At 40.4% G+C, this 27,781-nt stretch overlaps 1 protein-coding gene across 1 annotated transcript in view; it reads right to left on the reverse strand.

The window, feature by feature from the left end:
* ZBTB8A (zinc finger and BTB domain containing 8A) overlaps nucleotides 1-27,781 on the reverse strand; it is a 58,838-nt gene that overhangs the window by 15,126 nt on the left and 15,931 nt on the right. The gene's annotated exons all lie outside the window — the stretch shown is intronic.

Consider the following 27,781-nt stretch of genomic DNA (forward strand, 5'->3'; position numbering starts at 1 on the left):
AGATCACAAAACCCAGGTGAGAGGTGTCCTCCCTAGACACAGAGGAAAGGAGCCTCCTTATCTCAGGCAATGAAGGGATGCTGAGAAGAATCTGAACAAACAGGCTGTACTGAGCGTCCCCAGTTCACTGAGTTTACCTCTTACTCCTTATCTACCACATTCTTTCCCACGACTGTCCACTCTTCATCAAGCCTAGCAAAAAACACACAGATCTGTCTCTTTGGGTCTTCATTTCCTTCTGAAGCCTACTGTGTCATGTAAAACTAACTTTGAGTAAATTCGTATACATTTCTCCTGCTAATGTGTCACTTTATTTTATTTTTTTTAATTTTTTTTTAATGTGTCACTTTAATTTTCAGACACAGGCGAGGAAGAAGGTCAAGGAAAATTTTTTCTTCTCTATAGCTGGAATGTCCTTGGCCTCAGGCTCAGACCTTTCCTCTACTTATATCATTCCCTACGTGATCTCATCCAGGCTCATGGTTTTAAATACCATCTTTGAGCTTATAATTCACAGATTTACACATCTAGCCCCGACCTCTTCCCTGAGCTCCAGACTTATATTTATGTGCATCACCACTTAGATATTTAATAGGCATCCTGAGCTCAACATATCCCAAACCATACTCTTCATTCATCCTCATCTTAAACCTGCCTTTTCTATGGTCTTATCCATCCCAGGAGATGGTAACTTCATCCCACTTATTTAGACACAAAGCATTAAGAGTCATCTTTGATTCTGTGTTGTCAGCTTTACCTTCAAAATAAATCCAAAATCCTACCACTTCTGTCCACTACTGCAGATACCGCTTCAGTCCGTCACCTATTATCAACAGCCTCCAAACTGCATATGGTAGGTGGTCAAGATGTGTTGGTTGAAATAATGAATAAATAAGTAGTCAAGTTAGGACTGAGTAATAGGTAGAAGTAACTGATTTGAAGTGAAATTGGCAGAATTTTAAATACTTTTTGGTACATACAAAGAAATATTTAACAAATATTGGTCATTTGTTAGTAACAGGAACTACTTAAAGAATCAGAATCCCCAAATCTTAAAAATGAAGATATCCTTAAAAAACCATGGGACATCTTTGCACAAGAAGTTTTCCTAAGCTAGGTAAGGAAAACCTGATATAAATTCTGGTGCCATAAATACCAATTTAGGCATTTGTTGACCATGCAGCTTCATTTGGACATTGAAAAGACCTGGGGTGCCAGCATCTTCAAGGTTTTCTTGTTGAGTGTTGTCTTCAAGAAGTTGCTTTCTTCTTGTCCTCCTTATAGTTAACCTTGATGTCATGGAATCATCCTTCACAAAGTGCACATTTTCTCCAGGCTGCATAATGCTCAAATTATGCTTATGCCATAATTATCATGTTAAAAAATTACCATGGATTAAAGACCTAAATGTGAGACTGGACACTTTTAATATAAAATTTCTAGAGGAAATCATAGGCAGAACACTCTTTGACATAAACCACAGCAATATCTTTTTTGATCTGTCTTCCAGAATAATGGAAATAAAAACAAAAATAAACAAGTGGGACCTACTTAAACTCAAAACCTTTTGCATAGTAAAGGAAACAATAAACAAAATGAGAAGACAACAGACGAATTGGGAGAAAATATTAATATTTGCAAGTGATTTGACTGATATGGGATTAGTCTCCAAAATTTACATACAGTTTACGACACTTAATAGCATCAAAACAAAAGCCCACTTAAAAAAACGGGTAAAAGACCTAAATAATCTCTTCTCCAAAGAAGACCTGAAAGTGAAAGTCACTCAGTTGTGTCCAACTCTTTGCAATGCCATGGAATATACAATCCATGGAATTCTCCAGGCCAGAATAATGGAGTGGGTAGCTGTTCCCTTCTCCAGGGAATCTTCCCAACCCAGGGATTGAACCCAGGTCTCCTGCATTGCAGGAGGATTCTTTACCAGCTAAGCACAAGGGAAGCCCAAGAATACTGGAGTGGGTAACCTATCCCTTCTCCAGCAGATCTTCCCGACCCAGGAATTGAACTGGACTTTTGCACTGCAGGCAAATTCTTTACTAGCTGAGCTAAAGTAGACAAACAGATAGCCAATAGGCATATGAAAAGATGTTCAACATCATTAATTACTAAAGAAATAGAAACTACAAGACATCTCTTTAAGCCACTCAGAATGGCTATCATAAAAAAATTCATAAACAGTAAGTGCTGGAGAGGTTGTGGAAAGAAGGGAACCCTTCTACACTGTTGGTGGGAATGTAAATTGCTACAGCCACTATGGAGAACAGTATGGAGGTTCCTAAAAACACTAAAAATAGAGCTACCAAATGACCCTGCAATCCAACTCCTGGGCATATATCCACAGATAAACATGATCCAAAAGGATACACGCACATCTATGTTCATTGCAGCACTGTTTACAATAGCCAAGACATAGAAGCAACCTAAATGTCCATGGACAGAGGAATGGATAAAGAAGATATGGTACAAATATACAGTGGAATACTACTCAGCCTTCTTTTTATTAAAAACAAGAAATAATGCCATTTGCAGCAACACGGATGGACCTAGTGGGTGTCATACTGAGTGAAGTCAGTCAGACAAAGAGAAATACAGTATGATATCCCTTATATGTGGGATCTAGAAAGAAATGATACAAACGAACTTACAAAACAGAAAAGAGACTCACAGACTTATAGAAGGAAATTATGGTTGCTGGGGGGAAAGGACAGTTAGGGAGTTTGGGAAGGACATGTATATACTGCTATATTTAAAATGGATAACCAACAGGATCTACTAATGTATAGCCCATGGAACTCTACTCAATGTTATGTGACATCCTGGATGGGAGGGGGTTTTGGGGAGAATGGATACATGTATGGAGGTAAAGAACCTGGAGGTAAAGAACCTGCCTGCCAACGCAGGAGACTTAGGAGATGCAGGTTCAATTTCTGGGCTGGGAAGATCCCCTGGAGGAGGACATGAAAAGTGCTCCGGTATTCTTGCCTGGAGAATCCCAAATCCCATGGACAGAGGAGCCTTTCAGGCTACAGTCCTAGGGTCACACAGTCTGAAGCGACTTATCATGGCACAGCATGGAGGGTTCCCAGGTTGTGAAGTGGTAAAGAATCCGGCTGCCAATGCAGTAGACACAAGAGACTGGGTTGGGAAGATCGCTGGGTTGGGAAGATCGCCTGGAGTAGGAAATGGCAACCCACTCCAGTATTCTTGCCTGGAAAATTCCATGGAGCCTGGCGGGCTACAGTCCATCAGGTCGCAAACAGTTGGACACGACTGAGCGACTGAGCCTGCACACGAGCACAGATACAGGTATGGCTGAATCCCTTCTCTGTTCACCTAAAACCATCACAACACTGTTAATCCTCTATACCCCAATACAAAAGAAAAAGTTCAAAACAAACAAACCAACCCAAATAACAATTATATTTAAGATGCAATTTTTAAAATGGCACTTCATATCTTACACAACACTTTTCTCTCCTAGAATGAACGTGTGGAGTGTCTAATCTGAATACAGCAGCCAGAGCAACCTTTCTACAACATGAAATCAAGTCACTTCTCTGCACGAAACCCTCCAAAGTTCCCCATTCAACCCCAAAGTGCCTCTCTTGACCTGCGAGGCCCTATCCCACCTGCGCCCTGTCCCTCGAAGTACCCCTCTGCCCGCCTCTCCTCTGTTCTAGCCCTCACACACGGCATTCCAGCTCCAAAGCTCATTCCCAAACATTTAAGGCAAGTTCCTGCCATGAAGCCTTGTGGTACTATTCCCTCTGCTTGGAAATTCTTCCCCCAGATACACACATAGCTCCCATTCTCACATTTTCTGATCTCTGCTCAAATGTCACCTTATCAGAGAGGCTTTATCATTCTATGCACCTCCCCCTATTCTTTATCCTCTTATTTGATTACTCTCTGTTTTCTCCTAGGACTTAAGGTCCTCGAGAGTAGAGGGTTTGCCTGTTTTGTTTACTCATATTCCCAGGTCCCTGTGCAGCACTTGAGCACACAACAGGTGCTTAATCAATGCTGCTGAATGAGAGTCAAAATATTAAAAGATGTAAGGAAATTGTTCGTTATAAAGAAGAATTAGCAGGCATGACAAGCAGGGAATTAGAACCCCCCCAAATTTGAGTAAAACAGAATAAAAATCTAATAGGCTATTAAATAAGCATGTTTAAAATGATCAAAGATAAAACGTGACATACACTAGCATATAGTCGTGAACACAGACACTAGAACCAGGTAGCTTGACTGAAATTCTAGCTCTTTCACTTAATAGCTATGTGAACCTGGGCAATGTATTAATATTTAACCTTTGTATCGCTGTTTCCTTATCTGTAAAACAGAAGCAAAAATAGCATTTATTTCATAGGATTACTGTGAGGATTGAATGAGTTGATGGACTGGGTTAGCCAAAAATTCTTTCAGGTTTTCCCGCAACACTGGCTGCAAAAATCCGAACGAACCTTTTGGCCAACCCAATATCTACAGCACTTGAAACAGTGTTTGGCATGTAGTAAGTACTTCACAAATGTAGTTCTTGGTGAAGTACTACTCTAGCTATTTTCCTTTTACTTTATTATTATTATCCACAAGAATGGGGGGAAAAAAGAAAAGGCAGGTTTGAAGAGGAATCAAATGAACAGGTGAAAAATGTAAGTAATGAAATTAAAACACCTCATGCTGCAAGATGAGTGCCCCACTTGCAGCTTCACATCCACATTCCTGGCAGGAAGAAGATGAAAAGACAAAAGGCAGTTACCAGGCAATTTTTATCTTTTTTATTGGGGGCGGGGGGAAGGGTTTTCCAGATGCCACTTCCAGGGAACTTGCAACTCAATGACTAGAATCACGTCACCTAGTCTTTAGGTGCACACTTTCACTAATGGTATATATCAATTTCTACTTCTCAGTTTTTGCCAACACTTAATATCATCAGACTTTTTAAGTTCTGCCAATCTTATGGGCATACCATGGTATGCTATTGTTTTTATTTGAATGGGCTGAACAACTTTTAATGTTTGTTGACCTTGATTAAGTGAATTTCCTTGTTCATTACAATGTTGCTAAGTACAACTGCATAACAGCTAACCACCAAAACAGTGTTATACAATAATTGAGTATTTATTTAGCTCATGCACTTGTGGGTTAGATGGGGCAGCTTGTCTGAAGTGGCTGTTACTACATGGTCTTACATCTTCCTCCCGGCACTAGGAGGCCAGCCTGGACAATTTCTTCTCACGACAGTGGCTAAAGGACATAAACCCAAAGGAACTACATGAGGTCTCTTAAGGCTGAGGCTTGTAGCTGCCACTGGGTTACATGTACTACGTCCTAACAGACTAAAGCAAATCACATGGCCAAGTCTAAAGTACAGAGGAGAAGAAATATCTTCTGGTCTGTTAGTGGGAAGAACTGCAAAGTCATACAGCAAAGGGTGTGAATGTTGGTAGGGGGTGATGAACTGGGGCCAATAATGCTGTCTACACAATATCCTTTCTTATTTTTTAAACTGGGTTATCTTTTTTTATTGATTTATAGGTATCCTTTATATATCCAACAAACTAATCCTTTATCAGTTATAAGTCTTGCAGATATCTTCTCCCATCTGTGGTCTGTCTTTTTAACTCCCTTAATGGTAGAGTTTTCATTAAACAGCAGCTTTTAGTGTTAATATGGTCAAATGTATCAGTCTGTTAACGTGCTTTCTCTATCTTGTTTAAGAAATCCCTATCTCAAGGACATAGAGTTTCTTTTTTTAATTAACAAAGTTCTGTTTCTCATTTTTAGGGTTTTAACCGACTATTGATTTTGCATATGGTATTCTAATATATTTCATAAAGATACCAATCTTTCTGGCACTATTTATTGAACAGAAAATCCTTTCCCTGCTAATTTGTAATGCTACTTCTGTTATACATCTAGTTTCCATAAATTCATGGGTCTATTTCTAAGCTCCTTTTTTGGTTCAATTCATCTATTTCTCTCCCCCAATACTGCACAGCTTTAATTACTAAAACTCTAAATTGAGTTTAAATTTAAACTCCAAATTTAAACTAAATTTAGAAAACTAAAACTAAAACTCTCCCTCATTAAGTCTCCTTCAAATAACATTAAAAAATATGATTGTCTCTTGTTCTTCTATATAAAAATTATGATAAGCTTATCATATTTCACTTTTAAAATATCCTATAGGGATTATTTCTGGAATTGAATTTAGAGATTAATTTATGTGAGACCATACATCTTTACAATACTGAGTCTTTTTCTTTAAAAATATTCCTTTTTTTTTCTTGGCCACACTTCATAGCATGTGGAACTTCCCCAACTAGAGACTGAACCTATGCCCCCTGCCATGGAAGCACGGAGTCAATCACTGGATCACCAGGGAAATACCTCTAATATTGTCTTATTATCCATGAATATGGTATAATTCACCACACGTTTAGGTCTTCTTTCATATTCTTCAGTAATGTTTCCTTATTTTCTTTATGATCTTGAATGTTTTTTGTTAGATTTATTTCTGTTGCTTATAGGTTTTATTGCTATAGTGAATGGGCTAGTAGGCTTCATGGGCTGAGTGGAAATGCTGCTAAAATCTTACCATTAAGAATGTTTAGGGTCTTCTCTGGTGGTTCAGTGGTAAAAGAATCCACCTGCCAATACAGGAGACAGGGGTTTTATCCTTGATCCGGGAGGATTCCACGTGCCATAGAGCAACTAAGCCTGGGCACAACTATTGAGCCTGTGTTCGGGAGCCAAGGAATTGCAACGACTGAGCCCATGTGCAGCAACTCCTGAAGCCCGTCAGTCCAGATCCCATGTTCCACAACAAGAGAAGCCAGCACAGTGAGAAGCCCGTACACTGCCAGTGGAGAGAAGCCCCCGCTCATCACAACCACAGAAAAGCCCGAGCAGCAACAAAGACCCAGCACAGCCAAAAGTAAACAAACAAATTAATTAATTAAAAATTGGTATCATAAATGAGTGCTAAATTGTATTGAATGCTTATTCTGTATTTATATGCTTTTTTCTCTTTATCTGGCTATTGGTTTCCCTAGGGCTGCTGTAACAAAATACCATCAACTGGGTGACTTAAAACAACAGAAACATACTGTCTCACAGTCTGGAGTCTAGAGATCTGAAATCAAAGCCAGCAGGGCCAGGCTCCCTCTGAAATCTTTAAGAGAGGAATCCTTTGCTTTTCCCTGTCTTCTGGTGGCCCCAAGTGTTCCCCAGCTTGTGGCTGCAGAACCTCAACCTTTTCTCCATCTTCACAGGGCTATCTTCTCCCTGTGTGTCTCTGTGTCTCCACAGGGAGATCTCTCCTGTATAGTCACAATGTCTCCTTATAAGGACCCTAGTCATTTTGAATGAAAGAGCCATACTCCAGTATGACCTCATCTTAATTAATTACACCTGTAACAACCCTATTTTCAAAGAGGGTACTGTAGGTTCGGACTTCAATATATCTTTTTAGGAGGAACACAATTCAACCCTTAACAATCTATTAAAATGATATATTACACTAATGGATTTTTTGGATATTGAATCATCTTTGCATTCCCGGAATACACACTAACCCAGTCTTTATTTTTCTACTTATTTAGAGGCTGAAAAGATAAATCTTGTGCTTTTTCAATTCTCCAATAATATATGTATAAACCAAGTAGTGGGTTGAATACTGTCCCTTCAAAATCCATGTCTACCTGGAACCTCAGGATGTAACCTTATTGGAAAGAAGGCCTCTGCAGATATAATTAGGATGAACTCATACTGGATTAGGGCATGTGTTCTAAGTCACTTCAGTCATGTCCGACTCTTTGTGACCCCATGGACTGTAGCTCTCCAGGCTCCTCTGTCCATGGGATTCTCCAGGCAAGAATAATGGAGTGGGTTGCCATGCCTTCCTCCAGAAGATCTTCCTGACCCAGGGATCAAACCCGTGTCTCTTATGTCTCCTGGATTGGCAGGCGGGTTCTTTACCACTAGCACTGCCTGGGAAGCCCGTACTGGATTAGGTTGGGCCCTGAGTCCAATGGCTGGTGTCCTTACACCAAGAAGAGAGGATGCATAAATACACGCAAGGAAGAAAGCCACGTGAAGAGGTAGAGACTGGAGTTACTCAACTACAAGTCAAGGAATACCTGCAACCACCAGAAGCTGGAAGGATTCTCCCTGGAGCCTTTGGAGGGAGTGTGGCCCTGCTGACACTTTGGTTTCTGACTTCCAATCTCCAGACTGACAGAATAAATTTCAGTTGTTTTAATCCACCCACTTTGTGGTGCTTTGTTGTAGCCCACCCTAGGAAGCTAATATAAACTGCATGAAATTGCCAATATCAAACTGTAATAAATAAAAACAGTAATTTCACTTAGTTGACCTAAATCTTGATTTAAAATGAATTGGTGAGGGACTTCCCTAGTGGTCCAATGGTTGACTCTATGCTCCCAGTGCAGGGGTCCCGAGTTCAATCCTTGGTCAGGGAACTAGATCTCACATGTTGCAACTAAGAGTTTGCATGCTGCAACTAAATATTCTGCCTGTGGCAACCGAGACTGAAGATCTCGTGTGCCACAACTAAGACCCAGCACAGCCAAATAAATAAATATTTAAAAAAAAAAATGAATTGGTGAAAAGGGAAAGTATTTGTTTCCGTATTAACAGAAGAAGCTGTAGCTATTTAAAAGTTGCTATTCTAACTGTATCAAAGGGCACTTTTGGTTACTGGCCTGTTATGTAATTTCCCTTCTGTTTACTCATTATGCTATTCCTACTACTCCCCCTACAATACCTTCTTCTGGAAATAGCTCCTCAACTTTTCTTAAGAAGATCAACCCTTCAGTTCTTACGGGTCTGGAAGATACTTACTCGACTCATCACTCCAGAGGGCAACTTGTGACCTTAACCTGGCAAATCAGAGTACTGCATTCCCATGGTCAGTTATTGGTTTGGGGATGGACATATCAAACAAGGCCACAAAAGGAGGTTCAATCAAAGCAAGTCTTAGCACTTTTTATTGGACAACTAGGAAAGAAGACCTATCTTATGAGGATGTGAGCCTGGAGCTATGCAGATTTTCTGCCACCATAAGAGAACCTACATGAGAAGGGATCAACACTGGGGAAAGCAGAGCAGAGAAACAGACCAGATCTAACTGACATCATTTTTCTCTAGACCAGAGGCTGGTCATTCATTTCTGTAAAGGGCCAGATGGGAAATATTTCAGGGTTTGTGGGTGTGAAAATGTGATTTATAATAAATATGTATTTTGGACTTTGTCCATGGTTCCTGGCTCACAGTTCTCCAAACCCCTGGAATTTTCTAAGCGGTGAGAGCAATGGGAGCATCTTGTGTTATATTATTCGAAATCATATCAGAGCCATGAAGGTGAAATGGGGATCTTGTTACTTATAACAAGTCCCTTTCAACCATAACTGAGTTTATGTTAATACGGTGACATTTTTTTGACTATTTATTTGGCTGCACTGAATCTTAGTTGTAGCATTCGGGATCAACTTCACTGACCAGAGATTAAACTTGAGCCCCCTGCATTGGGAGTGCTGGGTCTTAACCACCAGACCACCAGGGAAGTCCCAATAAAGTAACTTTTGGAAGTCCCCTAAAGAATGGGAGATTGCCAGGGAGAACAATTAGTGGATTAACAGTCCCACCTCATGACCTCTGAAGAGGAGAGAGGGGCTGGAGGTTCAATCAATTACCAATGGCCAGTGATTTAATCAACCACACCTATGTGATGAAGCCTCCATAAAAACCAAGAAGGATGGGGTTCTGAACTTGCAGGCTAGTGAGCCAGAACTCACCCACTTGCCAGCTCCAAACTCCACAGGCCAGAAGCTCCTGGTTTCAGCACCTTGTCCTATGTCTCTCTTTATCCAGTTGTTGATTCATGACCGCTTAATACCCTTTGTAATGAACCGGTAAGTTAACCAGTTTTCTGAATTCTGTGATCCACTCTCGCAGATTAAGCAAGGAGGGGGTCCTGGGAATCTCTGATTTATAGCCAGTTGGTCAGAAGCATAGGGAACAATCTGACTTGTGATAAGCATCTGAAATAGGGGCAATCTGACTTGTGATTAGCATCTGAAATAGGGGCACTCTTGTGGGACTTGAGGTTTGGGGGAAAAACCCACAAATCATAGTGGGTCATAGATCTCTTTCACAACTATTCAGCTTCACCACTATGTTGCTCAACTCAGAGCATAAAAAGATCTAGACAATATGAGAAGGAATGGGCATGGCTGTGTGCCAATAAAGCTTTATTTACAAAAACAGACACAGACAGGGGACTTCCTTTGCAGTCCAGTGGTTAAGACTCCACATTTATAACACAGGGGGCTCCAGTTCAACCTCTGGTCCGGAACTAAGATCCCACATGCTGTGCAATGTGGCCCCAAATCAAACAAACAAAACCAGACACAGGCTCCTTTCGCTGACCCCAGCCCTAGGCTCAGTCATACCTTAAGCTATATCGATCCTTGGACTTTTAAGTTACTTGAGCCAATAAATGTCCTTTTCCTTAAGGCAATCTGAGGTGGTTTTCCTTTTAACTTGTAACCAAATAATCTCAACTTATGTTATATCTGAAGATTCTGAATTCTTTGTTAACTTTCATCTAACTATTAGTGTAACTATTCTTTAAAATCCATTCTTAATCCTGAAAGGAATCAAAGTTAGTTTCACAGAGGAAAGATAAATTGATGACCAAGTCATTGCCAGTTCTTTTTCAGACATGTCTTACATAAACACTAATTCTATTTTTAAAAGATTTAATAAAAGTTAATTCCTTGGGGGAGAAACAGATTTTCTTTTTCAGTCTAAGTTTCAACAAGAATTTGCTATGCAGGCAATTTGTAGACATTCAAAGTGAGCATCAGTATTGTTAAGAGTTGCAAACAGTAGTCACTGTGTACAAATTTAAACAGGCTCCTCACTGAGAGTTGATGGGGAGTGGGAGGATGTTAACAGTGAAAGTAAAGTGGAAAATTATCTTCTCCTGACTGCAGAGACTTGAACACTGTTTCGAAAAGCAGAAGAAAGAACAGAGGACCTCTGAAAAGGCTGAGAACTGGGGAATGATTTTAGCAACAGACTGTGTCAAAGGGCAGCCACATGACTCTTCCCTAAAGTGAAATACCTCAAGTTGGCAGATGAACTCCTAGAGCTATGTACTCCGGTCCTGAAAAGAAAAGTATACTTTCACGACAGGATGGAGACTGAGTTCCAGGGGCTTAATGAAAAGACTCCAATAGATAAAGGAAGGAGGTAATTCACACACACACAACTAGGTAACAAACATACGGCAAGGAAGAGAGAGAGAACGATCATGGATGACTCCAAGTTTTACGGCCTGAGTACTGGCAAAAGGGACTTGCCATTTGTTGAAATGGGAAAGACGAGGTGAGAACCAGGTGGTAGGGGCTGGGACCTGGAGCTCAATTTTGGACATGTTAACTTTAACATGTCCCGTTATTCATCCAACAAGAGATGAAGAGTGGGCAGCTGGGCACATGAGTAGAGTTAAGAAAATAGGTCCAGGCTGGGGATATAAGATTGGGAACCATCAGCATATAGATGGTATTTACAGTCATGAGATTAGATGTGATTACAAAGGAGGAGACTACATAGAACAGATACAAGTCCTTGGCACTCTTAACATTTAGAGAACGCAGAGATGAAGAGGACCAAGCAAAGATACCTGAGAGGAAAGCCAGAAAGATAAAAAGAAATATCCTAGAGGGGAAGAAAGCATTTCAAGGAAGAAAGAGTAGATCAAATGTGTTAGTTTTGGTAAGATGAGGACGAAGGGTTGACCACTGGATTTATCAGTAGAGAGTGTGTGTATGTGTGTGTTAGGGTGCGTTTAAGGGAGAATAGGATGAGAGAAAGAAGCACACACAACTCTTTTCAGAGTTTTGCTGTAAAGGGAAAGAGAATAAGGGAGGAAGTGATAGTAAGGGAAAATGGGATCAAGGCTGAAGAATTTGAATATTTTGTAAAGAAAAAAAAAAGATTAACTGAAGAAATAAACTTCCAAATGAAACAGGAAGAGATTGAGAACACATTAAAATGGTTACTATTAGAAAGGATTAGTGAGGGATGGGAGGAGTGGATTCCCTCTGCAATAGGAAGAGACAGTGACAAAGTGTACCAAGTGTACTCCCTGAGAAGGGAGTAGTAAGGGAGCTCATTACGGATGCCTCTGGTCTCTAAGTAAATATCACTATTTGTGAAAATGATGAGGATGGGGTAATATGGTAGAATTACAGTCATTAAATATAAAAATGTTTATCTGATTTTTAATCTACTCTGATTTATACTTTTCACTCAAATCACAAGATTAAAGTATCACAAGATAAACTGAGCTTCACCCATAGTAGATAATAAATATTCACTGGATTTGTATTGGTGAAACTGTTGCATTGCTAGACTATAGCATCTGACAAGCAGGAGAAATTGCTGTTTTTCCTTAACCTACCCATCTAGGGTTGAGTAAGTTTGTTCTTTGCTCTTGCCAGGCTTTTGTAACTAAGGCAACAGATTTTGGTTTCTGTACTGATCATTTTTTCGATGATCCAGTGGATGCTGGCAATTTGATCTCTGGTTCCTCTGCCTTTTCTAAAACCAGCTTGAACCTACTATGCCAAAGCCTTTGACTGTATGGATCACAATAAACTGTGGAAAACTCTGAAAGAGATGGGAATACCAGACCACCTGACCTGCCTCTTGAGAAACCTATATGCAGGTCGGGAAGCAACAGTTAGAACTGGACATGGAACAACAGACTGGGTCCAAATAGGAAAAGGAGTATGTCAAGGCTGTATATTCTCACCCTGCTTATTTAACTTATATGCAGAGTACATCGTGAGAAACGCTGGGCTGGATGAAGCACAAGCTGGAATAAAGATCAAGATTGCTGGGAGAAATATCAATAACCTCAGATATGCAGATGACACCACCCTTATGGCAGAAAATGAAGAAAAACTAAAGAACCTCTTGATGAAAGTGAAAGAGGAGAGTGAAAAAGTTGGCTTAAAGCTCAACATTCAGTAAACTAAGGTCATGGCATCCAGTCCCATCACTTCATGGCAAATAGATGGGGAAACAATGGCTGACTTTATTTTTCTGGGCTCCAAAATCACTGCAGATGGTGACTGCAGCCATGAAATTAAAAGATGCTTACTCCTTGGAAGGAAAGTTATGACCAACCTAGACAACATATTAAAAAGCAGAGACATCACTTTGTCAACAAAGGTCCGTCTAGTCAAAGCTATGGTTTTTCCAGTGGTCATGTATGGATGTGAGAGTTGGACCATAAAGAAAGCTGAGCACTGAAGAATTGATGTTTTTGAACTGTGGTGTTGGAGAAGACTCTTGAGAGTCCCTTGGACTGCAAGGAGATCCAACCAGTCCATCCTAAAGGAGATCAGTCCTGGGTGTTCACTGGAAGGACTGATGTTGAAGCTGAAACTCCAATACTTTGGCCACCTGCTTGCGAAGAGCTAACTCATTTGAAAAGACCCTGATGCTGGGAAAGATTGAAGGCAGGAGGAGAAGGGGACGACAGAGGATGAGATGGTTGGATGGCATCACCTACTCAATGGACATGGGTTTGGGTGGACTCTGGGAGTTGGTGATGGACGGGGAGGCCTGGCATGCTGTGGTTCATGTGGTCGCAAAGAGTCAGACACGACTGAGCGACTGGACTGAGCTGAACTGAAGTGATCATTTTTACCTATTGCATACCTATTTAAGTCAAACAACTGCCCTTTTGTATTCTGCTATGTTCTGATAAGTAGAGTCTGGGGCCAAGAGTCTGAAATCTCATGACCCAGGATCTCTCATCAGTTAATTTCCTGTAAGCTATGCTAAATGGGTCAGAATGGAAACAGAAGACCGGAGGAAGAGAGAAATTTCCAGCTTCTAGCTCTCACAGTTGTAATATTAGCACGATGAGATGATTCTGGACAGCAGCTGAGGCAGATACAGAATCTTTTTGGTGATTCAAGTTCTGATTGAGGTGGCAACTCTTCAGCAGATCCGAGACTGACTGTGTCTCCAGAAGGGCAGCAGGCAGCACACGCTTGTGGCTTGCGCTTTAAGGGCTTGTGAACTCTCAAGCCCTTGTGGTCTCTGAGTATCATCTCCTTCTTCTTTTTTGTTCCTCCAGTCCCCATCCTGATTTGTGCTCTTCCAGACATTCCCACACCCTTGCAATTTCCTGTAGTATATTATCTCTGTTTGGAATATCTGGAATGACTTCCGTTTTCTGGATAGGACTCTTACCATACAATCTTAACAACAGAAAAGGTCCCAGGAAATAGACCCTCCAAAATAGGGTTTGGGGATTGGTTTGCTGACTGTTTGAGCTTGAACAGAGTGATGGGCTTACTGTCAATGGAAAATGGAAATGTAGTGGCATTATGATTACCTACCTCATCACTCATGTTTGCTTAGGATGAAGTCCTATCAAAGGCAATACTTTGGGAGACCAAGTGGCTGCTGCATTTGATCATCATGATAGTAATGATGACTACAAGGACTTGGGAGACCATCTGCTTCTGACTGTATTGAAGCACTTAGAGAGAGGAAATGATAAGTTCCAGTCTTTAAACTCAAGTCACCATCAGAGAATCAGAGAACTTTGATGATGACCCTAAACGAAGCTCTCTGTGAAATCACATGGCTCATATAGCTGAAAATTAGACCCCAAATGTGTAGGTTGCAAAATAACAACACAGGTTTTTTTTAACATCCTGACCAAGTCTCTGATGCGACAGGCACTGATGGTGAGGGAGACCCTAAGATGCGGAATGGGAACATCTGAATAGATTCTGAGAACCTTGAACCTCTAAATTCCCAAGAGCCTCCCTCACCAAGGAAGCTGCCTGTCCTTCTTAGTCTGAGGAGACCAGCCTTCCTTTCCCTGAAGACAGAAGAAACTCACCTGAGGCAACTACTTTGCAAGGAGATGCCAATTTTCCTCCAGACACACCTCCCCACTTCGCACTACCACCAGACCATGGCCAGAGTCAGATCCCAGTATTTCCCAGGGAGGATAATGTAAAATTATCATGCAGGAAGAGTTGTTAGTGAGTTAAAGCACTTAGGAATGTCTCTAAAAATGTTTCACTGGCTGACCACAACTTGAACTCAAGAGTGAACTATATTCAATGAAGTTGAGATGCCAAAAATTCTGGAATGTAGAGGAAGAAACCCAAATGTCCAGAAGACACTTCCTTCACTTAGATATGGAGGTTATCATCTGTAGGATGGGGATGACAGGAGAAAAAGTCCTCACTGAAATGGGATGATAAGATCCCAGAGTGGCAAAGGCCAGGTGACAGTGGTTAAATGCTGGTGACGATGTGCATATGATTACCATAGTATACAGCAGGGATCAAATTGCCAACATTCATTGGATCATGGAGAAAGCAAAAGAGTTCCAGAAAAACACCTACTTTTGCTTCACTACTACACTATAGCCTTTGTGTGTGAAAAGAATACATCAAGGCTATATATTGTCACCCTGGCTTATTTAACTTATATACAGAGTACATTATGTGAAATGCCAGGCTGGATGAGTCAAGACTCTCCTGGAGTCAAGCCAGGAGAAATATCAACAACCTCAGATATGCAGAGGATATCACTCTAATGGCAGAAACTGAAAAAGTGAAAGTGTAGTCACTCAGTCATGTCCGATTCTTCGCAACCCCATGGACTGTGGCCCACCAGCCTCCTCTGTCCAAGGAATTCTCCTGGCAAGAATACTAGGCAGAAACTGAGGAGAAACTAAAGAGACTCTTGATGAGCATGAAAGACGAGAATGAAAAAGTTGGCTTGAAACTCAAGATTAAAAAAAACTAAGATCATGGCATCCAGTCCCATCATTTCATGGCAAATAGAAAGGGAAAAAGTGGAAATAGTAGCAGATTTTATTTTCTTGGGTTCCAAAATCACTGTGGATGGTGACTGCAGCCATGAAATTAAAAGACGCTTGCTCCTTGGAACGAAAGCTATGATAAGAAAAGCTAGAACATCGTATTAAAAAGCAGAGACATCACTCTGCTGATAAAGATCCACATAATCAAAGCCATGGTTTTTCCAGTAGTCATGTATGGATGTGAGAGTTGGACCATAAAGAAAGCTGAGCACTGCAGAACTGATGCTTTCAAACTGTGGTGCTGGAGAAGACTCTTGAGAGTTCCTTGGACAGCAAGGAGATCAAACCAGTCAATCCTAAAGAAAATCAACCCTGAATATTCATTGGAAGGACTGGTGCTAAAGCTGAAGCTCCAATACTTTGGCTACCTGATGCAAAGAGCCAACTCATTGGAAAAGGCCTTCTTGCTGGGAAAGACTGAAGGCAAAAGAAGAAGGGACTGGAAGAGGATGAGATGGTTAGATAGTATCACTGACTCAATGGACATAAATCTGAGCAAACTCTGAGAGATAGTGGAGGACAGAGAAGCCTCGCATGCTGCAGTCCATGGGGTCACAAAGAGTCGGACGTGACTTAGTGACTAAACAACAACAGCAGGGATGGATCTTTGGTGATGGCTAACTGATCTTGCTGGGAACTGTCTAAACAAACAGCTTACTAAAGTATTAACTTGGTCTATATAACAAGAAACCAACCAACCACCAAACAGAAACTCTAGGTCTACTGAGCAGGAATCTGATTTGTATTTTGGATTTTTTTTTAGGAATCTGATTTGGTTTGTCATATTGGAGTATGATAGCCTGCCATCGATAACTCAGACCTAAGCTGCTTTACAGAACTGGATTTATAGAACATTTGATTGAAGAAGGACACTACATTCCCACAAGTACATATTAAAAATCTCCTCTGAGTCTTCCTCAAGGGACCTGAAATAATGTCCTAGTAGGTCATTACTAAATGAACGTAAGTGAAGCCATTTACTAGAATGACTGGACACTAGGAGAAAGGAACTATGTAGATTTTTCAGGGACTGAGAAATACTGGTTCTGAACGTGTGTTAATTCCAGGGTACCCAAAACGCCATTGTGATCCACCAATCAAAGTAGGCAATATTAATGGAGTTCTGGCCTGTGTTTATCTCACCCTATGGTTATTTTTCCTATTTCTGAAATACATTTCCAAAAACCCTACCTAGCAACTGGCAAAAACCCCACTGTAGCTTGCTGATCATGGTATGGGAGCTATTATGATAAGGGGCTTCCCTGGTAACTCAGCTGGTAAAGAATCCACCTGCAATGCAGGAAATCCCAGTTCGACTCCTGGGTTGGGAAGATCCACTGGAGAAGGGATAGTCTACCCATTCCAGTATTCTTGGGTTTCCCTGGTGGCTCAGACAGTAAAGAATCCGCTTGCAATGTGGGAGACCAGGGTTCAATATCTGGGTTGGGAAGATCTCCTTGAGAAGGGAATGGCTACCCACTCCAGTATTCTTGCCTGGAGAATTCCATGGACAGAGAAGCCTGGGGGGCTACAGTCCCTGGGGTCGCAAAGAGTTGGACACGACTCGGAGACTTTGGAACAAATAGAAATTCTTAACTTTCCTTTCCTACCAGCATAAACCAAAACCAACACTAAATCCCTTGGAAATATACAGAGATTAGAGTCACCATCAAAGGCTTCAAAGATGTTAGGGTAGTGATTCCTATCACTTCTGCATTTAATCTGCCTCTCTGGCCTCTGCAGAAGGTGGACAAGTCTTGGGCACTGACTGTAGATTTTAGTATGCTTGTTCGTCATTCAGTCATGTCTGATTCTTTGTGACCTCATGAACTGTAGCCCACCAGGCTCCTCTGTCCATGGAATTTTCCGGGCAAGAATACTAGAATGGGTTGCCATTTCCGTCTCCATTAGTATGCTTACTGCTGCTACTGCTAAGTCACTTCAGTAGTGTCTGACTCTGTGTGACCCTGTAGACGGCAGCCCACCAGGCTCCCCTGTCCCTGGGATTCTCCAGGCAAGAACACTGGAATGGGTTGCCATTTCCTTTTCCAATGCATGAAAGTGAAAAGTGAAAGTGAAGTTGCTTAGTCGTGTCCGACCCTCAGCGACCCCATGGACTGCAGCCTACCAGGCTCCTCCATCCATGGGATTTTCCAGGCAAGAGTACTGGAGTGGGATTAGTACAATCAGAATTACCCAGTGACTAAGCATTATGCTTAGTCACTGGGTAATTCTGATTGTAGCTGTTGTTCCAGATGTGATCTTTCTATTGAAGCAAATCAACATGGTACCAGGCCCTTGGAATACAGCCATTGACTTGAGAGATATTTTGTCTCTATATGGATTAGTAGCAGTTTGTTTTCACCTATCAGGGACAACAGTTCACTACATCGATATTATAATGCTGATTGAACATAATAAGAAGAAAGTAGCAAGTATCTTAGATACCTTAGTAAGAAAAATGTATGCTAGAAGGTAGGAGACAAATACCGTGAAAACTGAGAGTTTTGCCTCCTCATTGACATTTTCAGAGGTCAAATGATCTGGGACATGTCAGGATCAGTCCAATCTAAAGTGAAAGACAGGACTTCCCTGGTGGTCCAGTGGTTAAGAATCTGCCTGTTAATGCATGGGATGTGGGTTTGATCTCTGGCCCAGGAAGATCCCAGATGCCTCAGGGCAACTAAGCCCATGAGCCACAACTAGTGAGCCTGTGCTCTGGAGCCTGCGAGCTGCAACTACTGAGCCCATGTGCAGCGGCTACTGAAGCCCACGCACCCTAAAGCTCATGCTCCACAACAAGAGAAACCACCACAATGAGAAGCCCACGCACTGCAACTAGAGAGTGGCCCCTACTCTCCGCAACTAGAGAAAGTCCTCACACAGCAACGAGGATCCAGCACAGCCATAAATAAATAAATAAATATTTTTAAAGACTTGTATCTAGAATAGATAAAGACTTCAAAAAACTTACTAAGAGGACAAACAACTAATTGGCAAATGATTTGAACTGATATTTCACTAAAAGACACACAAATTAGCTCATGAAAAAATGTTCAATATCATTAACCATTAGGGAAATACACAATGAAAAATGAAACGTCATTACACACCCACTGTAATGGCTAAAACTAAAAAGGCTGACAGTACCAAGTGTTGACAAGGATGTGGAGAAACTGGATCTCACACACCACTGGTGGGAATGCAAAATGGTACAATTACTTTGGAAAACTGTTTAGCAGTTCCAGTAAAGTTAAACCTACTCCAGGACCCAAGAATTCCACTTCTAAGTATTTACCCTAGAGAAATGAAAATATATGTCCACAAAGAGGTTTGTACAAGAAATTAGAGCTGCTTCATTCACATTCATCCTCATCTAGAAAGAAATGTCCATCAACTGGTGAATGGATAAATTGTGGTACATCCATACCAAAGAATAGCAGTGAGCAACAGAAAAGAACAAACCTCTGATACACAAAATGACATGAATGAATCTCAAAAGCATTAGCCTCAACAAAAAAAGCTAGATACAAAAGAGTCAACAGTGTGTGATTCCAGTCACATGAAATTCTGGAAATGGGCAAGACTAATGTAGAGTGACAGAAAGCAGACTGATAAAAGGCATTGGGGGCAAGGGGAAATAAGAGGGAAATTCTGGGTGATAGAAATGTTCTATCTTATTTTTGGTGATTGTTACACATGAATACATATCAAAACCCATTGAACTTGTACACTTAAAACACCATACCTCTTATTGTATGTAAATTATACCTTAATAAAGTAAAAAAAAAAAAACAAAACACTCCTAGAAACAAGAGAATATATGAAGATATCCAGTTATAAAACACACAAAGTGAACACACAAAAATGAGTAGCTAGCTATCCAATTCAATGAAAGGTTCTCGCAAAATTGTTAAAATTAAATATCTTAAGAAATATGCAGGAAGTTTAAGAAGCATATGATAAAACTCTATAAGGAGGATCATAAAAGAACACTCGAATAAACAGACTAATGCCTTGGCTTTCTTTCTGGCCCTGCTCTTACCAGAGGGATCTGCTAAAATACAAGTCATGTCATCTCATTCCTCTTCTCAAAACCTCCAGAGGTTTTCTTTCAGAAAGAATTCCAAAATCATTACCCTCATCCAAAAGGACTGCAAGACCTTTCCTCCCATCCCCTACCTCCCCTAGCTCCAGCCTCAATGGTCTCGATGTTTCCCAACGTGCCAATGCACTCCTGATAGGCCCTGTGTCAGGAACCCTCCTCACCCAGATCTTCACATAACTTGTTCCCCAACTTTAAACAAATCTTTGCTTCAATATCACTATTAGAGGTTACCTTGGCAAGTCCATCTTTAGTATGGGAAGTTTCAGTTGATCACTATGACTCAACAGCTGTTGTCAATAGAAACTATGTCAGTTTAGAAACTAGGAGAAAAGATTAAAAGGAAACATGATAGTTGTCTTCCAATATTGAAGAACAATTACGTGGAAGAGGAAGCAGAATTATTCTTCCAGCAGCTCCGGCAGACGAGTCCTCTGGACTGATCACTAGAACCTTAAGTTCCACAAGGGCTGACTGTTCAGCACCCCTAGCACAGAGCACATCTGGCACACAGGTGCTCAGTCATATTTGTTGAATAAATGTTTCAGTGTGGTTCTGAAAAGCAAAATGGACCAATGGATAGGACTCAAAGGAAGCAGATGTTAACTCAACATGAAGAACAGTTTCTTAAAAATGAGAACTTGATGGGATTTTTTGAACTCAGATGTCTTGATCTAGTGCCTTCATATTTATATGCAAGCAAACTAAGGTTTGGAAAGTTTTAAGTCGGTGGTTATTTTACTGCTTATCTCGGTCCATTAGTGGGCTGTGAAATCAATTTAGTGGGTACAAGCAGGATTTTAAAGAACACAAAATAGAATTTAAAATATTAGAGCTTATTGCAAGTAGTAAGAATTCTTACCTGATTTTTCTGTTTCAGATAGAGAGAGATTAATATACAGAATCCTAGGTGTGTATAGGTCAAGATGTGCTGTGTTTAGTCGCTCAATCGTGTACAACTCTTTGGGATCCCATGGACTGTAGCCTGCCAGTCTCCTCTGTCCATGGGGATTCTCCAGGCAAAAATACTGGAGTGAGTTGCCATGCCCTCCTCCAGGGGATCTTCCCAACCCAGGGATCAAACCCAGGTGTTCTGCATTACAGGCCAATTCTTTACCATCTGAGCCACCAGGGAAACCCAAGAATACTGGAGTGTGTAGCCTATCCCTTCTCCAGGGGATCTTCCTGACCCAGGAATTGAACCAGGGTGTCCTGCATTGTAGGCAGATTCTTTACCAGCTGAGTTACCAGGTAAGTCCTGGTCAAGATGTAAAATGTAGTATATCTTAATGTTTTGGTAAAAAAACCAAAAAACTATTTTGAGTAATACCAGGTTAAGCTGCTCAACACAGAATTTGCCCCCTTGCAAAGTAACGAGTTCTTTTTGCAGTTGAGATGGAGGTAGAATGTCATTGATTTAGGATGGAAACAGCTGGTGAGCAGTGGCAATAGATGATGTCAGGAATTTATATTTTTTCATTACATTTGTGTATATTTTCCAAAATTATCATACATCCTTTTTAAAGTAGTTTTAAATACATATATATGAAACATATTTTACAATAGAAATTAGAAATTTTACATGGAGATGAGATGGTTTCTGTAGGTTTACACTGAGCACCATTTGTACTATAATCCAAGGCAAAAACCAAAACAAAACAGAGAAATAAAAACAATTTATATAATGCTCGCAACATTTGCCCACTATGAAATGAGCATTTTTCTGGCGCTAACTTCTAGGAGGAATCTGTATGTGAATTCTTCTGAGGGCATTAAATGTCATTATAGAGAATATTCGGACCAATACAATAAACTTCCTAACTGGTCTCCTTGCCTTTTATCTTTTACCCTTCAATCCGTCCTGAAGTATGTGATCTTTCCAGATTCTCCTGTTTAAAATTCTTTAGTGCTCCTTCCTGCCTCCTTGATAAAGTCCATATTTCTACAAATGGATTTAATACCCCTTGGGACCCAACTTCTACCAATCTCTGTATGCTCATCTCCTTCCAGCTACCTACCTCCCACTCTTAAGATCTATGCCATTCCCAGGTACACCATACCCTTCACGCTGCCAAGCTTTTTATATATTGTTCCTATGCTACAATTAAAACTACCCTTCTCAGTCTGAGAAGCTCATACTCTTCCTTCAGAGTCAGCTCAAACACAGCATCACTTGGGAAGCTTACCTTGACTTTCCTGGGTTCATGCTAATTGCTATTTCTTCCAGGACCCACTGCATTGTATACATGTATGCCATGGCAACTGCTGGAATGCATTTTATTTGCCTGCTTGGATGTGTGTTTCCCTGCTACACTGTAATAATCACACGAGGAGAGACCATGTCTGTGTGTGTGGTGGTGGTGGTTCAGTCGCTCAGTTGTGTCTGACTCTTTGCAACCCATGGACTGTAGCCAGCCAGGCTCCTCTGCCCATGGGATTTTCCAGCCAAGAATACTAGAGTGGGTAGCCATTTCCTTCTCCAGAGGATCTTCCCCACCCAAGGATTGAACCTGGGTCTCCTGCATTGCAGATGGATTCTTTACCAACTGAGCCACCAGGGAAGCCCAGCACTGATTTAATGTTTGAGACATTCAATAAATATCTTCACTAATGTCCTTACTGAACTAACAAGGTTCTTTTTTATTTTTAATTTACTTTTAATTGGAAGATAATTGCTTTACAATGTTGAGTTGGTTTCTGCTGTACAATGATGTGAATCATCCAGAAGTATACATATATCCCCTCCCTCTTGAACCTCCCTTCCACCCCTCACCTCATTCCACCCTTCTAGGCTGTCATGAGCTCCCTGTGTTATATAGCAACTTCCTGCTACTTTACATACCATAATGTATATGTTTCAATGTTACTGTCTCAATTTGTCCCACCCTTTCCATCCCCTGCTGTATCTATATGTCTTTATTACTGCCCTGCACACATACAATGGAATATTACTCAGCCATGCTGCTGCTGCTGCTGCTAAGTCACTTCAGTCGTGTCTGACTCTGTGCGACCCCATAGACGGCAGCCCACCAGGCTCCTCTGTCCCTGGGATTCTCCAGGCAAGAACGCTGGAGTGGGTTGCCATTTCCTTCTCCAATGCATGAAAGTGAAAAGTGAAAGGGAAGTCGCTCAGTCGTGTCTGACTCTTTGCGACCCCATGAACTGCAGCCCACCAGGCTCCTCCATCCATGGGAGTTTCCAGGTAAGAGTACTGGACTGGGGTGCCATTGCCTTCTCCAACTCAGCCATAAAAAGGAACAAATTTGAGTCAGTTCTAGTGAGGTGGATTAATCTAGAGCCTGTTATACTGAGTGAAGTCAAAAAGAAAAAAACAAATATTGTATATTAATGTATATATATAATCTAGAAAAATGGTAATAATGAACCCATTTGCAGGGCAGGGATAACAAAGGTTATTTACATGACTTTCCTATATCCTGACTTTAAAGTCAAGGACATTCTATAATTAACTCAATGAAAACATTTCAAAGGCAAACTAAGCCAATATGTTTTGAGTACACTGTTCTTTAGAATTTTCTCTTGACATGGGATTCAAGCTGATTGAATATCGCCTTTTTTGTGTGTCCCTGTTGTGAACTATACATAATTTTACTGTGACACCTTTCACACTAATTTTTGTACCTATCTTTTCCTACAAACTCTTTGAAGGCAGGTATAGTTATAGTCATTTTATTTTTTTAATCTCCATTTTATGGCACAGAGTCTGATCTATAATCTATTAAAAGTTTGTTCCTGATAAAAATATATCTATTTTAGCCCCAAATCTAGCATTTAATAGAAGTTACCCAGTAAAGTCAGCAACAGAACAAGGATGCCATCTATTCCCACTACATATTATTTAACATTGTTCTGGGGACATTAGCCAATGCAATAAGACTTGAGAAAGAAACTAGAGAAAGAACTAGAAAGTAGGAGGTGAAATTACCACTGTTTGTGGATATGACTGTATACCTGGAAAATGATAGAGAATCAACTGTAAAATTACCACAAACAAAAAGAGTATTAACGGGGGTAGGAGATTATGAAATGCATATTAGAAATCATTAACTCATTAACTTATATATGTGTGTGTGTGTGTGTGTGTGTGTGTGTGTGTGTGCGCAAAAAAAAAAAATACCAGGTAAGAAATATAATGAAATAAAGGACTCCTGTTTTCAACAGCATTAAAAATACAAAACACGGAGGAATAAATTTAACAAGAAATGCATAAGACTTATAAAAAAAACCTAAGGACACAAGAGAAGACTACAGAAAATCAAATTCTTTGAATAGGAACGTTCAACATATTAAGATGTCAATTCTTCCTAAGTCATTTTATAATATAACATGATCATAATAAAAATACCAGTAGGTCATTTTAAGATCAATACAAGTTGATGCTAAAGTTTTATGGAAAAATAAATATACAACAGCCAGTTAAATTTTGAAAAAGAACGAAGAGACGGAATTAGCACCAACAGACATTCAGTTATATTATATACTTCATCAATAATTAAAACTGTGATGTGATGCTGATGATAAAGACACAGACAGACCAGTATAGTATACTAGGAAATCCAGAAAAGCACCCCAATATATGTGGGAATTTAATATATGATGAACCTATGGTAAAAAGATGAGCAATTTACTAAGTGGCACTGGGACAATTTTTAGCCTTCTGGAAAAAAAAAAATAAGCTGGATTTATACCCCAATCTCATACCACAATAAATGCCATAAGGATCAAAGAGCTAGGTGTGAAAATAAGTCCATAAAAGTGCTATGAAAATATATAGAAGGTTTATAAACTCAAATTGGGAAAGGCCTTTATAACCATGACTCAAAATACAAAAGCCATAAATGACTGATACATGTGACGACATAAAGATAAAACAAAATTCTGTATAACAAAATATACCACAAAAAGGGAAAAGACAGATGACAACATGGCAAAAACATCTTTAGAGAAATGGCAATCTCCATAATATACACTAAGCTTCTAAGAAATTTGCTAGAAAAGAATGATTACCTAAGAAAAAATAAGACGAACAGTTACAGAAAAAGAAATACAAATATCATATGAAGGGATGTTCAACTTCAGTCATAAAAATATAAATGTAAATTAAAACTATATTGATGTTTCAGTTTTCCTCTCTCAAATGAGCCACAAAATCCAAACATTTGATAATATTGATAAGACTGTGGGAAAGTAAGCACTTTCAATCTTGACTGGTAGGAATACAAATTGGTGTCATTCCATGGAAGGCAATTTGGCAACAGTTCTCAAAATGATGAATGCATATATTCTCTGACCAAGCAACTTCACTCCTGGGAATTTATCCTACAGGCATACTAGTACATGGGGCTTCCCAGGTGGCAAAGTAGAAAAGAATTCGCCTGCCAATGCAGGAGATGCAAGAGATATGGGCTTAATCCCTGGGTCAGGAAGATTCACTGGAGGAAGAAATGGCAATCCAGTCCAGTGTTCTTGCTTGGGAAATTCCATTGACAGAGGAACCTGGCGGGCTACAGTCCATGGGGTCGCAAAGAGTCGGACACGACTGAGAGACTAAGCACCAGCACTAGTATCCTGGTACATGATCGAAGGGACACATGTACATAGTTATTCACTGCAGCACTGTCTACAATAGCAAAAGGCTAGAAAAGTGTCCATCAGTAGAGGAAAAAAGTCATATGGAAAGATGGCTAAGACACCAATATAACACATGATACACATAGTTAAGTCTTTTTAAAAAGCAAAGAACACACCCAAAAAATATAAGGGAAAAAAGTGGGAACTCTGGAAAACCAGGACAGTGGTTGCTAACTGGAGGCACGCTGGGATCTGGGAGATAGAGGCAAAGATGGAGGGGAGACGTTATATGGTATACTTTTTTAACATTCTGAGTTTGGAATTACATGAATATATATTAAAAAAATGTTTAAGTGTGTCAAACAAGTGGGTGAAATATTAACTATCAGTCTCACATTTATCCAGATCTAGGTTGTAATTCATGATTAAGATATCTTGGGAGCTCACAGAGTAATAATATTCTGTGTCTACTGATGTCAAGATTCATGTGTCCCATGAACAAATGACAAGCTCACATTCCATTATGAAACGTCAGGAAGTTATATTTCTGGGAAGAAAGAGAGAACAAACCAAGCGAGTGCTAGGTGAACAAACAGCTATACTATTGCAATTGTCAATCTGCTTACTGGTCTAAACACAGTGATGATGGCAGGAATGGGAAGGAAGGAAAAGATACAAATGACCCGAATGGGATATAAATCCATGGGTCTTGATGGCTGATTGAAAAATTCTACTGCTTATGTTCAGAGAGCCCCACTGCAGTCTTCAGAGCTCTTATAACTCTTATTCGACTTGCCTAATTGTACCAAAGTGTACCATGATTTGTAATTGGCTGTGGAAGGCTAGAGAGAAAGAAAGAACCCAGTGATGTGGTGTTTAGCAGTATCACTAACAGAAATTAGAAAGCCGGAAGGAAGAAAGCCAAGTTAGGGAAAAAGCAATGACTTAGGTTTTAAGTACATGCTGTCTGATGTGAGTGGGAAATCAGGTAGCTGTGGCCAGAGGGCTACTGGAAATCCTAGTCTGAAGTTCAGAGGGGACGTCAGACTTGAAGGTGGTGATGTGGGAGAGATCTGCAAATAGAGAAGAGGCTCAGAGGAAATACGGGCAGCGGGGAGAAGCTGGAGGACCGCCCTGATTGTGGAGCAGAATGGGGAAGAGAAGGCAGAGTTACAGACAGAGAAATATAAGAAGAATCAGGAGAGCATGTGACAGGTACACCAAGGGTGAGGAGCTTTAAGAAGCAGTGAAGCAGTCTACACATTGAGAAATGGAAGGGGCACAGCAGTAATAATAGTAGCAATGTGCTCTATCTCCTGAATCCTGACACACCACGACCTAGAAGGTAGACGGCATTGTTAGCTCCATTTTACAGAAAAGAGTATTAACCCAGGGAATCTGCTGGTGGTCCAGTGGTTAGGACTCTAAGCTTTCACTTCTGAGGGCTGGGGGTTCAATCCCTGGTCAGGGAACTAAAATCCCAAAAGTTGCAGTGAAGCCTAGAGAAAAAAAAAGTGGGGAGGATATTAATTCAGAAAGTGACTTCAAAGCTGCAGGATGTCACTGATGAGCTACAGTCCTTCATTGCTTTCTTGGAAGAGCTGGGAGATCAGAGTTCTGCCACTAAATTAGCTATATGTGCAGGGACAAGCAACTTCACCTTTCTAGGTTTCATTTCCTTCTCTGAAAATTGAGGGGATTGGTGTAGATAATCTCTAGCTCTTATGTAACATGAGTCTTTGATTAAAACCAAATGGAAGAGGGATTCCCCTGGCAGTCCATCGGTTAAGAATCCACCTTGCAATGCAGGGGACTTCGATTTGACCCCTGATTGGGGAACTAAGATCCCACATGAACTGCAATTACTAAGCCTGTGAACTCTGGAGCGCATGGGCCACAACTAGAGAATCAACGTGCCACAACTAAGACTCAACACAGCCAAATAAACAAATAATTTTTTTTAAAAGGCACAATGGTAGAGATACATATACACAAGATGGGCAATGAATTGAAAATTTAGCCATAAGTGAGCAGGAAGACCCAGCCAAGATCAGAATGCTGAATGTTTTATATAGTGAATTTTCAAGCAATAAAATTACTTA

This window comes from Bos indicus, chromosome 2, assembly GCF_029378745.1.
Source record: "Bos indicus isolate NIAB-ARS_2022 breed Sahiwal x Tharparkar chromosome 2, NIAB-ARS_B.indTharparkar_mat_pri_1.0, whole genome shotgun sequence".
NCBI lineage: Eukaryota > Metazoa > Chordata > Mammalia > Artiodactyla > Bovidae > Bos > Bos indicus.